General features: G+C 46.2%; 1 long non-coding RNA gene across 2 annotated transcripts in view; it reads left to right on the top strand.

The window, feature by feature from the left end:
- Positions 1-17,998, top strand: part of LOC141101006 (uncharacterized) — a 33,055-nt gene that overhangs the window by 3,488 nt on the left and 11,569 nt on the right. For both annotated transcript variants that reach the window (XR_012234842.1, XR_012234841.1), the window contains exon 2: positions 10,772-10,857. This is a non-coding gene — a long non-coding RNA (uncharacterized lncRNA). The remainder of the gene's footprint in view (positions 1-10,771; positions 10,858-17,998) is intronic.

Raw genomic sequence — 17,998 nt, 5'->3', positions numbered from 1 at the left:
GATCCCGAGGAGGGGGAGATCCCGACTTACAGGAGGGACCAAGGCAGGAAATACCTGTTTAAGTTAGAGGACACCGAGGACTTGGTGCAGGCGGTAAGGAACACCATGCAGATAGAGGATGTTCCAAAACCGCAGTCCCGACAGGACCTGATGTTTGGGGGACTGGTCGCTCGGAAACAAACTGTGTTCCCCGTAAGCGAACACATTAAGACAATGGTCCTAGAAGAATGGAAAGAGGCAGAACGGTGACTTGTACTGTCTCGGGACTTTAAGAGCCGACTGCCCTTTGACCCAGAGGAAACACGATTGTGGGAGGAAATTCCTAAAATCGATGTTCCTGTAGCTAGGGTGACCAAAAAAAACGCCATCCCCTTCGAGGACTCATCAAGTCTCAGAGACCCGATGGACCGGAAGGCGGATATTCTGTTAAAGAGAACATGGGAATCGGCAGCTGCCCTTACTAAGGTTAACATAGCAGCCACCTCTGTGGCCAGGTCCATGTTCCTATGGGTGGGGCAGTTGGAAGAACATTTATCCAACAAGACCCCTAGATCTGAGATCCTAGTTTCCCTCCCTCTGATGAAATCGGCCACTGCGTTCCTTTCAGATACATCGGCCGAGTCAGTAAGATTCGCAGCCAGAAACAGCTCCTGTTCCAACGCAGCTAGGTGAGCGGTTTGGCTGAAGTCTTGGTCTGGGGATAATGCTTCAAAGGCAAAGCTTTGCTCCATCCCCTTTTCAGGCTCAAGGGTGTTCGGGCCAGCTCTAGATAGCATCCTAGAGCAGGTGTCTGACAAAAACAAGGGGTTTCCAGAAGAAAAGCCCAAGCGTCCCCAGTCCTTTCGTAGAGGGTCCTTTTTCATGAGACAGACCGATTTTAGGAGCCAGGGTAGATCCAACAGGGGCTCCTTTAGAAACACTCAGAGCCAAGGGGGGAGAAGCAAGGCCCCTCTTTTCGCGTCATCCTCCAGGTCTAGAAGGCAATGACGTCATAGGTGTTGGGGAAGACTGCGACGATTCGCAGCAAGGTGGCGCCAGGTAACCCAGAACCGGTGGGTCCTCAGAACCATCACAGAAGGGTACAGCATAGAATGTTATTCCCCTCCCCCCGACAGATACATCGCCCCCACCATAGTCCCAGAAGACTCTACCATGTGGGCAGACCTACAGGACCTGCTCCGGTCAGAGGTCATAGTGCCAGTTCCGCAGCAGGAGAGGGGAAAAGGTCATTACTCTTCCCTATTCTCCATTACAAAACCATCTGGCGAGGCCAGAACAATTATAAACTTAAAACCCCTAAATGCCTGGGTGGTATACAAAAAGTTTCGAATGGAATCAATACGCTCAGCGATTCAACTTATAGACAGGGATGCTGTCATGTGTACTCTGGACCTGAAGAATGCATACTATCAGGTCCCCATCCATCCCGCATCTCAAAGCCTATTAAGATTCGAAATCAGTCTACCATCCCAGACCTGCAACTTCCAGTTCCAGTGCCTTCCGTTCGGGCTGGCTTCGCCCCCCCCGAATATTTACAAAGCTGGTAGCGGAGGTGGTAGCCTACCTGAGAAAGCAGGGAGTCATTATAATACCGTATCTAGATGACTTTCTCCTAGTCGCAGGATCGGAAGAAAGGCTCATCCAGGACAGGAGCCGAACGATCAGAACACTGGAGTATCTCAGCTGGCTGATCAACGACCAGAAGTCAGACCTAAAACCAGAAAGCAGGAAGATCTTCCTGGGAGTCCTTCTGGATTCAAGAGACAGAATATCCCGGCTACCGAGAAAAAAGCAGCAGACAATTCAAGACAGAGTCAAGGGACTACTGAGACACCGCTCCTCCATAAGAGGTGCAATGGAAGTTCTGGGTCTGACGGCTTGCATTCCATGCGTCAGATGGGCCCAGTCCCATTCGAGGCCCCTGCAGAAGGAAATCCTCGCAGGATGGAACAGGATTCTCTCGACGGGCCCATATCCTTACCAGACATGGTAAGAACCCTGCGGTTGTGGATACAGCCCCAGAACTTACAGGTGGGCGTGCTATGGACAATCTCGCCGTACGTGGTAATCACCACAGACGCCAGTACGTGGGGATGGGGAGCCCACGTAGAAGGGAGAATTTTTCAAGGAAGATGGCCGGTCAGCATCAGAAGCAGATCCTCCAACTTCAGGGAGCTCTATGCGGTCTGGGAAGCCCTGCGTCAGAACCGGTCGGTAGTGAGAAATCGACATGTCCGGATATTGTCCGACAACACAACGGCAGTCTCATTCCTGAAGCACCAGGGAGGTCCGAGACATCGACCACTCCAGGCACTCGCAGGATGAATATTCGCCTGGGCAGAAGAGGTGGTCCTCTCCATAACGGCAATCCACCTAGAGGGTTCTCTGTTATGATTGAGTCACCGTAGGAGGCAGACACAAAAATAGAAGCTACGTCCAGAAAACCAGAGAAGTTGGCAACTATCAGATTGCAGACCCCTGAACCTATCAACACAACTAGCAGTAGCTGTGGGGGGTTCCTACGATGCCCTAGACCCCTCGATCACAGCCGGAGCGCTAAATAGCCTAAAGACAGAAAATGAAATCTAAACTGCCCCAGAGCAGACCCCAAAGTAAAAGGCAGCCCCCAACATATAATGACGGTGAAGCAAGATGAAAAAACACTCACACAGATAGAAACATAGGCTGAGCAAACAATGGGGCCCAAGCTAACTAAACAGAAAAGGAAAGGAAGGTTGCTGTCTGCAATCTGCCAAAAACCCTATCAAAGACTTAAGCCAACAAGCTGATATAAAAAAGACCCTGAAGCAGCTAGGCTTCAAAAACTACATCAGCACTCAGGTATTTTCAGAAGACAGAGCTAAAGGAATTCAGCACACCCCAGCAGGGAATGGCAGAAATCCAGAAAAACAAAGTCACAGCACAAACGCAAAAAGCCGAGCAGAAAACTTAGCTTTAGAGGAGCAGGAATTCAGACTGGTCTCCAAGGATCCCACAGAGAAATCACTCGCAGGGCAGAAGGGCGTCGGCAGCCTTATATCCAGTCAGTAACTTCACTCAGCCAGTCATCATCAGACTCAGGTGTTTGATAATCAGGCTCACTACCTTTCTTTACCAGAAGAGGGAGTTCCTCGGGCCTCAGTAGTGAAGGGGAAAATGAACTCACAACAGTTCTCAGAACGTAGTAGCAGACTATCTAAGCAGATAGCGGGTCAGCCCGACAGAGTGGGAACTAAACGAAGAGATCTTCCATCAGCTTTGTCAGCGTTGGGGGACCCCCAGTATAGACCTGTTTGCAAACCGGAAGAACTCAAAGGTCGCCAGATTCTACTCCTTGAACCCAGCAGACCACCCGGACGGAGTAGATGCCCTGAGCCAGGCCTGGACAGAACCCCTCTTGTATGCATTCCCACCACTGGCGCTGATACCGGCGGTACTCAGGAAGATCTGCGAGGACCGCGCGTCAGTGATATTAATAGTGCCATACTGGCCAAAGAGAAGCTGGTTTTCGCTGCTAGGAGCCATGGCAGTAGGAAACCCAGTCGAGCTACCCCTGAAGGGAGATGTTATCCACCAGGGGCCGATTCGCCATCCAGACCCAGCAAGGCTACGCCTCTCGGCATGGATCCTGAAAGGGACATCCTGAGAGCAAAGGGCTTATCTGAGCAGGTCATATCCAGTCTACTGGCCAGCAGGAAACCGGTAACATCCGCAATCTACAGAAATATGGAAGAGATTCTGCCTGGAAGGTGGCAGGTCCGACCTCTCAGCAGGTACCCCTGACCTCCCTAGTGTCCTAGACTTTCTACAGTCGGGATATAATAAGGGGCTTAAACCCAGCACGTTAAAGGTCCAGATCTCGGCTTTGAGCGCCTTCTTCGACTACCCTTTAGCCTCCCATCCTTGGGTGGTAAGATTCATAAAGGCCACGCAGCATCTTCGCCCCACAATTAGGCAGCTCACCCCGCCCTGGGACCTCGGCCTGGTACTCAGATCTTAATGTAGGGACCCCTACATGCCTAGTGATAGAATGTCCATTTCGACTCTCTCTCGAAAGACTGCTTTCCTCGTAGCCATCACCATGGCCAAAAGAATAGGGGAGATCCAGGCCCTGTCCACCAAGGATCCATATCTCCAGATCAGAGACGATCATATAACCTTAAGATTAGATCTGGCTTCTATCCCCAAGGTAGCCTCTTCCAGAATATAAATCAGGAGATAGTGCTACCATCCTTCTGCAGCAATCCCCGCAATGAGAAAGAACAGCGTCTCCACTCCCTAGACGTAAGACGGGCAGTTATAAGCTATCTAGAGGCCACCAATGACTGGCGTATTGACTCAAACCTGTTCATCCTCTTCAGGGGTAAAAATAGGGGGAGAAAAGCCTCTAAGGCGTCCATCGCAAGATGGATCACATCAGTAATTTCAGACGCCTACCAGTCGGAAGGCGCCAACCCACCATATACCTTAAGGGCCCACTCTACTAGGGCAGTTTCAGCCTCCTGGGCCAAGCGCGCAGGCGCCTCAGTCGAGCAGATTTGTAGAGCGGCAACCTGGGCCAGCCTGAATACATTTTGCAAGCACTACAAACTTGACGTGCTATCAGGCCAACAAACCGCATTTGGGAGAAAAGTTCTCCAGGCGGTGATCCCACCCTGAGGAGGTGCTATGGTGCTGTCAGGTGGACGTCCTGGAAAATAGGTATTAGACCTACCGGTAATGATGTTTCCTGGAGTCCATCCTGACAGCACGGGTAGTTCCCTCCCGGATAGGTTGTTATGTCATATGATGATACCATTAAAAGAGTTATAGCATTATCCACGCTGTGGTTCTTAAGTCACTGAGGGAAAGGGGTGGGACGGGGCCTTTTAACCTCTCGTGTGCTTTCCTGTCCCTGTAAGGAGGAGGAGGACGTCCTCCATGGTGCTGTCAGGATGGACTCCTGGAAACATCATTACCGGTAGGTCTAATACCTATTTTTTTGGTTGCTCAATATAGCCCCAGCGGCTACAGTTTATAAAAGTTATTTCCACAAACCACACTCAGTCTCGTGTCTCGTCACTGCATCCTGTGAACCTCATCACACGTTTTCCTAGAATTCTGGAACAATCAAATGAATCTCAGGGATGGCCTATTTGTGGTGCAGCACAGCAGCTTATAAAATTAACAAAATGACTCTAAACCCACTTCTACCCAACCCCATGAATAAATAAGCACTTGTGTCGCCCTCCCAGGGCTGTGGGGTACTCGGTACCAGGCCGGTCTCTCAGAGGGGATTGTCACAGCAGCGGTGACCCGGTCCGGGCCCTGGGCACCCATGTAAAAGGGGGTTGATTTGGGAATAAAGTTTATGAGTGATTTGTGACGCCACCTGTGGTGTTTGGGAAGGGAGGTCTTAAGCCGACGCTGCAGACAGATCCTCTGGGACAGATGGTGTAATGCAGCAATGATGTTGTAGCCCTCCACAGGCAGGGCTGTTGGTCCCAGGGCAGTGTAGTGGAATGTTAGGGAGAGGGTGCAGTGTTTGGCACAGAGATGTAGCTGAGGATGTTGCAGGAATGAGGCAAGGACACAACAGGGTGCAGTTTCTTTACCTTTACTTGGCAAACGCAGTCCAGGGTCCTGATTACAGATGGCACAGGAGCAGGCTAGCCTGGAAGCAACTCAGGGATCTCTCTATCAGATGGGTTGTGTAGTCTCCTTCCTAGCGCTGGCTTGAGGTACATGCAGTACAGTGTTACACTGAAGTTCCTCCTTATCGTCTCTTAGAACTACCTCGTATGGCAGACAGCTGTAGCCTTCTATCTCTCTTGGCTCACCCGTCGCTGTTGTGCCTCCGAGTCTTAGTTGGGAATGGAGCATTTACAGCTTCCTATTCCTCTGGTTTCTGTTGCAGGACCTTCAGTACCCATACAACCGTGGAGACCAGGCTCCAGATCATGCGCTCTCACTGGGAGGGAGCTGTCATTCCTCAGCTCAACCTCCAGCTTCTCTCCACACGTCTACACTCGATGCCTTCCTCACACTAACTATCTCCCCTCCCGGCCCTCAGAGCACTCCTCGACCATTTTTTTTTTTTTTTTTGGTTCAGAGCTCCCTCTGCTGGCCTGGAGTGGGAACTGTGTTGCATGACATGGTTAACTGTTAGAGAAACCCTTCATTGCCCCCAAGCATGACATCACCCTCCCTGGAGGATGGCAATGCCATTGTGGCGACCATACTCCTGGGGGCGCCACACACTCTTCACCCATAGCAGGCATGCATGGTATAGTATGATCCTCCTAGATAGAATTCAGTTATTGATTTAGTTCTTCCCTGAACCATGCTGAACACTGATGCTATCAAGTGTCTATTTCTGGTTGTCTGAGTTTAATTTTCAGATTTCATGATGCCTTGCACACAGTTTAATTTCATTCAGATGTTGACAGGCAGTTTATGCTAAGGTTATGTGCCCACGTTGCAGAAATGCTGCGGTATTGTCTGCAGCATTTCCACAACTCCCTGCCGTGGGTCAAACACATGTGGAATTCGCATGCATTTTCCAGCAAAACACAAGTGTTTTGCAAGCGTTTTTAGCTTGCAAGAATGCTAGCGCTTTTTCAAGCGATTTGAAGCATCGCTTGGAAAAGTGATTGACTGGTCACACTTGTCAAGCATATTGCTTGACAAGTGTGACCAACTTATTACTATTGATGCTGCCTATGCAACATCAATAGTAAAAATTAGAATGTTAAAAATAATTTAAAAAATTAAAAAAAATATGGATATACTCACTTCCTGGTGGCCCACGATCTCCTCAGCTGCGATCCCGATCCTCAGTGGCGCTGCCGGCAAGTTCCATTCCCAGGCGTCCTTTGCAAGAATACCCTTTGTGACATCACGGTCGCGTGACCACTACATCATCAGTGGTCATTCTCGCAAAGCACACCTGGGAACGGAACTTGCCGGCAGCGCCACTGAGGACTCCGGAGGCCCTATTTTTTATTTAAATTCTATTTTTTACAGGAATATGGTACCCAGGAAATGGATGAGAGTCTCCTCTCCTCTGGACCCTGGGTACCATCCGCACATGAAGCGCTCACTTTACGCATGGTGGGCAAAGTCACATGCGCAATGTGAGCATTTCTGTTACGGGGCTGGTGGAACGCACTAAATAATAAAGATGAAATAATACAGTTGTGGCCAAAAGTATTGACACCCCTGCAATTCTGTCAGATAATACTCAGTTTCTTCCTGAAAATGATTGCAATCACAAATTCTTTGGTATTATCTTCATTTAATTTGTCTTAAATGAAAAAACACAAAAGAGAATGAAGCAAAAAGCAAAACATTGATCATTTCACACAAAACTCCAAAAATGGGCCAGACAAAAGTATTTGCACCCTCAGCCTAATACTTGGCTGCACAAACTTTAGCCAAAATAACTGTGACCAACCGCTTCCGGTAACCATCAATGAGTTTCTTACAATGCTCTGCTGGAATTTTAGACCATTCTTCTTTGGCAAACTGCTCCAGGTCCCTGATATTTGAAGGGTGCCTTCTCCAAACTGCCATTTTTAGATCTCTCCACAGGTGTTCTATGGGATTCAGGTCTGGACTCATTTGCTGGCCACCTTAGAAGTCTCCAGTGCTTTCTCTCAAACCATTTTCTAGTGCTTTTTGAAATGTGTTTTGGGTCATTGTCCTGCTGGAAGACCTATGACCTCTAAGGGAGACCCAGCTTTCCCACACTGGGCCCTACATTATGCAGCAAAATTTGTTGGTAGTCTTCATAATGCCATGCACACTGTCAAGCAGTCCAGTGCCAGAGGCAGCAAAGCAACCCCAAAACATCAAGGAACCTCTGCCATGTTTGACTGTAGGGACCGTGTTTTCTTCTTTGAATGCCTTTTTTTTTTTTTTTTTTTTTTTTCTCCTGTAAACTCTATGTTAATGCATTTGCCCAAAAAGCTCTACTTTTGTCTCATCTGACCAGAGAACATTCTTCCAAAACGTTTTAGGCTTTTTCAGGTAAGTTTTGGCAAACTCCAGCCTGGCTTTTTTATGTCTCGGGGTAAGAAGTGGGGTCTTCCTGGGTCTCCTACCATTCAGTCCCTTTTCATTCAGACGCCGACAGATAGTACGGGTTGACACTGTTGTACCCTCGGACTGCAGGGCAGCTTGAACTTGTTTGGATGTTAGTCGAGGCTCTTTATCTAACATCCGCACAATCTTGCGTTGAAATCTCTTGTCAATTTTTATTTTCCGTCCACATCTAGGGAAGTTAGCCATAGTGCCATGGGCTTTAAACTTCTTGACACTGCGCACGGTAGACACAGGAACATTCAGGTCTTTGGAGATGGACTTGTAGCCTTGAGATTGCTCATGCTTCCTCACAATTTGGTTTCTCAAGTCCTCAGACAGTTCTTTGGTCTTCTTTCTTTTCTCCATGCTCAATGTGGTACACACAAGGACACAGGACAGAGGTTGAGTCAACTTTAATCCATGTCAACTGGCTGCAAGTGTGATTTAGTTATTGCCAACACCTGTTAGGTGCCACAGGTAAGTTACAGGTGCTGTTAATTACACAAATTAGAGAAGCATCACATGATTTTTCGAACAGTGCCAATACTTTTGTCCACCCTCTTTTTTTATGTTTGGTGTGGAATTATATCCAATTTGGCTTTAGGACAATTCTTTTTGTGTTTTTTCATTTAAGACAAATTAAATGAAGATAATAATACCAAAGAATTTGTGTTTGCAATCATTTTCAGGAAGAAACTGAGTATTATCTGACAGAATTGCAGGGGTGTCAATACTTTTGGCCACAACTGTATATAAGGTGCGTTCGCAGCCCAGGGCCCACCGTGCAGAGGTGACCAACTGCTGCTAATCAATGAGGGAAAGGCATGTAGGAGTAAAGCCGGACACCGGAGCGCAACCACTGAACCAGTGCTAACAGACACGTGCGCCGTTACTTCACGTAACACGTGCCTGCCGGCGAACAACCGCAACCTGTTAACGTCACGGGGTGTGAACCACTGCTGCAAAGTGTGCAGTATCCACCCTGACGGATGCCACTAACCAGGCTAATAACCAGGCTGGAAAGCGCTTCTAAAGCGCACGGCGTAACTAAAGGACGCTGCGATAGCAGTGGCCAAGGAGGCCTATACTGGCCAATGCCCTAGGTGCTATCGGTGGATGTGGAGCAACACTGCGGCGCTATGCAGTGTAGAGCTAACATACTAACTCTAATCCCTCACCCTAACACACACGTAATATCCAAGGAGGGGGGAATTATAATGCGTCAGTCACCAGGCTCATTCATCCATCATCACACATACACTAAATGCATTAGCCTCAGAGTCTATCATAGTGCATGGCAGGGCGGCCATGCACGCCTTTTATAGCCGTGCCCTTCCGGGACCTTCCTGATCCTCCAGATGGACCAATCGGAACTGGAGAAGGACCTGAGCATGTGATTCCGATCCCCAATGGAAGATCGTCTCCTGAGCATGCTCAGTGGAGCGAAGGGAGAACTTAGGCTCTGGAGTCTTTTGCTGCTGGACAGGCTGCATTGCCATAACAGGACCAGAGGTAGTAGCAGCAGCAACCGAACCCACGATGTTGGTGTGGGCAGAACGCCGGGATCGTGGAGTCTGCTGAGCAGGCTCCACTGCGGCCACAGGGAAATGGGAGACCGCAGATGGCAAGGCTTGGGATTCCCGCTGTGCAGCACCCGGAACCCGATGCCTAACAGTTTCAATGCAATCCTATGGCGGCGGAATTTTCGCAAAATTAATGGACATGCTGCAGATTTTTTCGCTATGTGATTCCGCAGAGGAAAAATCTGCAGAATCCCATAGGATTGCATGGGATGCGTTTTGTTACCATTTTTTAAGCGTTTCTGCAGCGGCAGAAACTCTTAAAAAGCGCAACGTGGGCACACAGCATAATACTGATGCACCCTGAGCCTACAGTACAGCTTGAATTTCTTCGTAACTTGATTGGGGCTGCTTATCCACATCCGGACTATCCTGTGTTACAGCCTTTCATCAATTTTTGTTTGTCATTCAAGTCCAGGGAGATTAGCTCCAGTGCCACGGGTTGTAAACTTCTTGATTATGTTGTGCACTGTGGACATAGGAATATCACGATCTCTGGAGATGGACTTGCATCCTTAAGATTGTTGATATTTTTCAACAATTACGGTTCTCAAGTCCTCAGACATTTTTCTTCTCCTCTTTCTGTTCCCCATGCTTAATGTGGCACACATAGACACACAATGCAAAGTTTGAGACAAATTCTCCCCTTTTATCAAGTTTCAGGTGTGATTTTCATATTGCCCACTCCTGTTACTTGCCACGGGTGAGTTTGAATGAGCATCACATGCTTGAAAGAAAGTTGTTTACCCACAATTTTGGAAAGGTACCAACAATTTTGTTTGGCCCATTTTTAAGGTTTTGTGTGAAATGATGTCAAATTGCCTTTTTTTTCCTCTTGTTTTTTTGTGGTGTTCCAATACACAAAGTAAATAAACATGTGTATAACAAAACATGAGTAATTGCAATAATTTTCTGGGAGAAATACTTTACTTTCTCAAACATTTTCAACGGTGTCAGCACTTTCTGCTATGACTGTATAACACTGCATTATGATCAGTGATGACCTCACTACTTGTACCTTCATTCCTCCCCACTAGTGGATCATTTAGGCATTATTACTATGCAGTGGTACTCACATTTACCCATAGAGGAGGGAATTGTAACACAGCTTCCCTTATATATTGCAGGTCCTGCTCAGTTAGTGGTTGGAAGCATCACTATGCAGAGAAATCCGTGAATGAGCTATGTCACTGGATTAATCAGAACACCATTGGTCAGTAATTAATGCTGTTAATTATGGTACTGAGAAGATGCCTACATCTGTATTGCAATAGAATCTGGTCGTTTTTTGTTTTTTTTAAATCTCTGTAAAACAAACCTTTTCTTCCCCAATAAAGGTTAGTTTCACCCCAGAATGAATGTATGATGAGGCTTATAACACTGTTAAAAAATAACTTTCAGCATCTAAAATCCCTAGCCAGGAATTCAAAGTACGTATGTAAGTTTGTCCCTACAGGGGATTATTACCTACTAATTATTATACTTACATCTTACTGATTGGCTGCTTCCTACTCATGTGTATTGGAACATAACTTTGATCTGTGACTACACTTTTGGGCTCATACTCATCTGCGAGGAAAACAGACGAGTGCAATCCGATAAAAAATCGGATTGCACGCCGACCAATGTTAATCTATGATTCCCTGCTCATCTGGGATTTTTTTTCTCAGCAGAAATTGGACTGAGAAAAAAATCACAGCATGCTGTGAGTGTCCTGGTCTCTCAGATTAAACTAGCTTATGCAAGTCAATGGGTGTGATAAAAAAAATCTCACATCACTGAGACCATGCACGTGCGGTCTGATTTTAAAACACCCATGGCCTTGAAAACCCGACATTTCATCTACTGCATACAGTAAAATCACAGCATAACAAGTCAGAATAGAATAGATGGAATAAATATATACATATAGAATAGATATAAAGATGACATATAATTAGTACACTGCTTATGTAGCTTACTGAGCATGTATTTTATTACTGAAAAAATATTTTCTGAAAAATATGGTGTAGAATCTCCCCAAATTTTATTAACGGGCAGAGAGAAAGTGGACAGTTGGGGACAGATGTTTATGGCCTGGGAAGTGGGTAATACCCATGGAGCTTCCCAGGCTATTAATATAAGTTCCCAACTGTATACTTAGCCTTTACTGGTTATTAACATGGGGGACCCTCAAAAAATGACATGGGGTCCCTCTATAATAACCAGCAAAGGCTAGGCAGAGAGCTGCAGGCTGATATTAGTAACCTAGGAAGGGCCCATGGATCTTGGTCCCATCCCAAACTAAAAATGTCAGCTCTCAGCCACCCCAGAAATGGCACATCCATAAGATATGCCAAATCTGGCACTTAGTCTTGTTTTTCTCACTTGCCCTGGTGTGGTGACAAGTGGGGTCCTAGTATTGGGGTTGATGTCACCTTTGTATTGTCAGGTGACAATAAGCCAAGGGGTTAGTAATGGAGAGGCATCTATAAAACACCCCTATTTCTAACCCCATAGACAAATTGTGAAAGAAATAACACCCAGAATAAAAGCCTTTATTTGATACAGACTCCTTGACTCTAAATTAACCAAAAAAGTTACACTAATCCACTGAAGCCAATGTCCCCTGTAAAATAATTAAAATAACAAGCAACCATATTCCTCACCTGTCCAACAAGAAGAAAATAATTCCATTGTCCTGCGACATGTCTAGCTCTGGAGAGCTTCAGAGGCAATGAACTCAGTTTAACTCAATATCAATGCAAGCGCCGAACTTCGATGACGTTTCTGAAGGCACCGCAAGCATTAGATCTTTCTCACTCTCGTTAAGGGGAGAATATATGGCATATGAATATATATCAAAATCAAATGTATATGATTGCTTTTTCTGAACTTGTATTAAGTGCCTACTTGTTCTTTAATTTAATTCTTGTCAATAAGCTGACCATCAGCAAGGATGACGTGATTAATGAATGGAAACTGCAATGTACCAGTGAGTATCAAGCTCCACAGCTGCCGCTTCTCACAGAAATCCAAGGGTGTTGGCCAAATCAAACCTATTAGCTAGATATGGTGTACCTTGTTTTCTGCATAAATACTCTGCATTTTCCAGCTAATAAACAGAAATCATTTTGAGACAATTGCTTGCATTTGTGTCCGATTTCCCGGCCGGAACACATTATAATTCAAAAGCAGACAATTAAGAAGCATCTAACCCTAGTGGGACAACTTCAACAGTGGCGCCCAACGTGGGGCCGGGATGATCACCCAGATGATCACAGCCGCAAAAACATCTCCTCCCAGGACGGACATCTTCAGAGGGACAGGACTGCAGCCCAAAAACCAGGTGAGAAAATATATCATCTCACCTACCCTTCTGTATTCACGTCTGGGCTGGGATGAGATAGTCGGCTGTCTTCTCTGGACATTTAAATGACCACATTTGAAAGTCCTGAGCCTACGAACCCGGTCAGATATATATATAATTCCTTAATTGTCTGTATTTGTGCACATTGACTAACCTAGCGAATCCAGAGGGTGTGTCTAGTATCTGTTGGAAAAGCCATCCCATACTGCGCTAGGGCTACTAGAATTATACAGTACGGAGGGGGGTATCTTATGGGGCAATCGCCCTGGTTCCGACCTTTGACGGTCGAAGAAACTATTTACACATACAAAGGTGCTCACGTCCGGCCATACGCCCAATAGTACAAATTGGGGTTGGTGACGTGACTGACACGGCAGATATATATACTGTGTATATATATATATATTTCACAAAAGGAAAGAGGCGACTGCTAAACCCCCCCCTCGCTGTGATATTAAGTACAGAAGCAAAGTTGTTCATTAACAGTACTGCCACTTTCTACCGTGACAAAGGTCAGCCCTAGTTGCCTGGTAACAGTAAAGGGATACGTTAATGATTACACGACAACTCACAATAGTCTCATGTCCTGCCCTTGCTGTGTACAGACTTTAGTTCTCACTATTTCAGAAGAGGGTTGGCGCATTGTCAAAGTACTGGACGCACCAATAAGTAGATTTCACACTGGTTATAGTGCCTATTCAGCTGAATTTCCTGAAATCAAAGAGTTTAGATTGAACATTCACGCTAGATTATCCGTTTTGAGTGATTTTTCAACCTCTAGGTGGTTGGTGACTTCTTGAGGGGGTTCCCACCGAAAATCATGATTGCTCTCTCCCTGTCTACGTAGAGTGTGTTTTGCCCAGGTGTAAACTTTTCATCTCTACAAATCAGGCTGGCATATAGATAGGTAAATTGTGACGTGTTTTGGTGTCAACAATTTGCAGTATTTGATGTCTGTACCAGTTTTGAATTAATTTTGTTTGTATTGTGTATGATTTGCCGGCAGGAGGCGTACCAGCATATGGTTAAATTTTGAATATGTATATATGTTGTGAGATTAGAGAATTGCTTAACCGGTTTTGTTTCCCATACTTTAGAATTGTAAGGTTAGTTGTCAAAACTTATTCATGGAGAGAGAGAATTCCTCGAATGGTAATTGCTTTAATTTGTACAGATATCTCTGGTAGTGTGAGATCAAAGTCCTCAGCTACTCTTTAGTTAATGTTTTACTAATGTCACTACATTTTTTTTCTGGGAGACGGGCTTGAAATGTTTTAAAGCAAAAGTGTTACAGAAACAGATAATATAGTATTTATCTGGTATTGTTAGACTACGCAGTTTCTGGATACACAAGAATTGTGAAATACCCTGGTGGTGATTATTGGCGAACTCCCAATATCACTGTATTCAAGATAGCTAGACATCACAATATCACTGAAGACCCCTTTACTCGGACATAAGGAGTACATACAGCTTTCACAGTCACATATCTAACTGTTCACATATCTAACTGAACTTGTCTCAAGAGATAAGACACATGACCCTCAGACGCACTCAGAATACAGATAATAGAATGAGTGGGAGTAGTCAGTCAAAACCTATAAGACAAAAACAAATCATAGCGGAGCGAAGAAAGAAAACTTACGTTAAGAAAACTCCAATCTCGAAGGGAGGAGGATTAGATAAGAAGGAACGGAAGAATGTGTTAATGAGTAGAGAGCAGCGTCCCAGCCTCAGGTACTTTGAGGTCTTACAGGACCCTGAAGCATTTTATAAGATGGTAAGGAGAGTTAGAAGAAAGATATGGGGGGAAAGGAATATGACAAGGTTACTGAATTTTATGCCAAGCAGGCGTCTACGGGAAAAGTGTCAGTTGCAACATCTGCATTACAGTCATTTATACCCCCTATATACATTCCCGATGGCTGGACATGTGCCAGCTGTCAAACGCAGAATGCAGAATATCGTGAGACTTGTTTTAACTGTCTGATGACCAACCAAAATAGCCCTACCTTCTTTTCAACTATCTATATAGATGGCACACCTTATGCTACATCCTGTCCAGCATCCACTATAGCTCCATTAATTAATGCAGCCTATGAAAAGAATGATGAAGATGACATGGAGATACATGATCAAGCAGAGCAGGGAAGACATGAGTCAACAGCTCAGACTGATAATCTACAGAATCCATTGCTATATGGTGAGGGGACATCATCATCTTTTAAGCCTTAAAGCTTAGACTCTCGTGCACAATCTACCCACACAAGGACTCCTGGAGATACCAGGAGATACCCTAGTGAGCAGCTTGCCAGACCCAGTGCAAGATCCCATGCCATTTTATAAAAGGATGAGTCAAATACAGAAGGCACACTCGGCCCCATGGACAGTTTTAGAAAGGCTCGCTCAAATTACAGCAGGATATTCCCTTTTGCCAAGGTTGTGACTAGCTCTTGAGCCCGACAAACTCCATGTAGAATGTACTTACCCATGAAAGTACATATACTCTTACAGTCCACAAAAATACAAGAAAGAAACAACACCTCTCGCCCAGATAGAGGTTGGGGATACTCCTCTCAAATTCCTGGTGGGTCTCTATGCAGTCAGAAACGTAATCAGGGACATTGACTTACCCGCTGCAGAAGCGTATAGTCTCTTCTCTTTACAGGACATACCTGTACATCATGTACTCGTTGAACTGATGGCCCTGATCCCAGACTCACTACGGAGCGCTACTACCAAGGAAACTGTAATACCCATCGTCCATTTAACAATCTGCAATCATTCCCATCAGGTTCTGCATGATACATGACTTGTGTGCTGTCAATGAAGCCACAGTACTGGACACATCCATTATGTCAAACCCACACTCTCTGCTTTCATCAAACACCCACCCCACCATGGTTTACGGTGATTGACCTGGCTGGTGCCTTCTTCAGTTTACCCCTACATGCTGCAAGCCAGTACCTGTTTGCTTTCACACATGAGGGTCAGCAATGTACTTGGACTATGATGCCTTGATGACCACGGTCCTGGAGCCCTGGAAGAGGACACATCCCACTGCCACTCTCTTACAGCACGTGGATGACCTCCTCCTCTGTGCTGACACCCTGGAAGAAGCTCAGAGTACATCTCCTTGCTACAATTCTTGCAAGGCATCTGAAGACAAAATGCAGTTCTGCAAGGAGAAAGTTGTGTTTTCCCATCAAACCAAACACCTGACTGAGGACAGGAAAACAGCCATGCAGAACATACCCCTGCCATCCAAGCCCCCACAGCTGGCTTGGACTTGTATCCTACTACCGTCCCTGGAGCCAATAATGCCTCTCTACCCATGCAACCCCTTTATACCTACTTAAAGGCTAACCAAGGAGGCCATCGATTGGTTTTATACGATAATCTGCAATCACATCTCTCCAGCTCTAGAACTGCCAGGCTATAATGAACTGTTCTGTCTGTTTGTCATAGAGAAGCCTGACTAAGCAACTGGATTCCTGACACAGCTTCACAGAGGAAGACAAAGCCCTCCTGGCTACTACTCTCCCAGACTTGACCCAGTGGCTCATGGAGTCTCAACCTGCATGAGAGCCGAGTTTGCAACCTACCTGTGCAGGACAAGGCTTCTGACATAATGGGTAACCAGCAGAAGGTCCTGGCCCAAAGTACCTGTCTGCCACCTACGTCTGCAATGCCCTACTCTGCTCCCGGACAACGTCACCATCTCCAGATGTGCTGTCCATAACCCAGCTACTCTCCTACCTCTTGCCAAAGGGGGAGAGGGTGAACACCACATCTCTGACACACCAGTGGAAGAGGTAGTCGACTCTGAAATGGCTCAACATGATTATCTCGCTGTCATGAGGCAAGAAAACATCTGGAAGATCCTGACCTGACGCTCTTTGTGGATAGACCAAGGTATGCAGACCACACTGCCTCCACACAAAGGCAGGACTGCGGGCCTTGACAAAAGCATACAAGAGGTCCACTCAACATGAGGCTATGACCAATCTAGAGGGAAAGAGACGTCATCACGGCTAACGGAATGCCGGTCAGACACCACAAAGCCATAGAAGAACTAATGGAGTCCTTGTTGATGCCAGGAAGAGTTGCAGTGGAAAAAGGTGAAGACACACACTGGAGACACCTCAAGGGAAGCAGTGGGCAGCAGATTATCTGAAGTAACAGCAAAAGAAACAGCAGTGACAACACTTACACAGAAACATCTCATCTGTACTCTAATATGGATCCAGAAACAGAGGGAAAGGGATAACCCTGGGGGAAAAATATAATGAAACATATTTCAACAATTACAGAAGAAGTGAGTGCCCTGCTTACAATCTATAAGGAAATCTATTATACTACATGGATGACTATGGAGAAACAAGCATCCAAAGAAGAAAAGAAGAAATGGACCCAAGATGAAGCTACACAGGATGAAATGCGCCTAAGGATGAACAAGGAAAATGTAAGGCCTCAAACATAAAACCCTACATACTTGCTGCTAGACAGGAAACAGGGGAGTCATAGCTAGTGTTGAGCATTCCGATACTGCAAATATCGGGTATCGGCCGATATTCGCTGTATCGGAATTCCGATACCGAGTACCGATATTTTCTTTTCGCCACGATAGCACCCACTGAGAGAGGGGATCTGCCCCCAGGAACAGGAAACCTACAGAGATAAAAGGGGCGGTCCCCCTCCCTCCCTCAGTTGGTTTCCTGTTCCTAGGAAGGAACCCACAGAGAAGAGGATTCCTGGCCTGGTAGCCGCCCGCGGCATTATGTGAGCAACGGGGGCCCCAGAGCTGGAAGCAGCGACGGGCGGATCCGAAATAGGAATCCCCCCTCTGCTGGTAATGCGGGTGAGGCCGTGGCGAGGAGTGCCTGGCTCACCAGGAGGTGCAGTGGAGGAGCACCTGGGAAATCCCTAGGAGGGGATTGTGCATTACGAAGCGCTGCACAGACGCAAGGTATGCCACAGGTGCTTGAGATGAAAACAAAAGACC

Source organism: Dendrobates tinctorius, unplaced genomic scaffold, assembly GCF_039654945.1.
Source record: "Dendrobates tinctorius isolate UK_male_01 unplaced genomic scaffold, ASM3965494v1 ptg000113l, whole genome shotgun sequence".
Classification (NCBI taxonomy): domain Eukaryota; kingdom Metazoa; phylum Chordata; class Amphibia; order Anura; family Dendrobatidae; genus Dendrobates; species Dendrobates tinctorius.
Note: the sequence above shows the minus strand (reverse complement) of the source record. Positions and strands in the feature narration are given on the sequence as shown.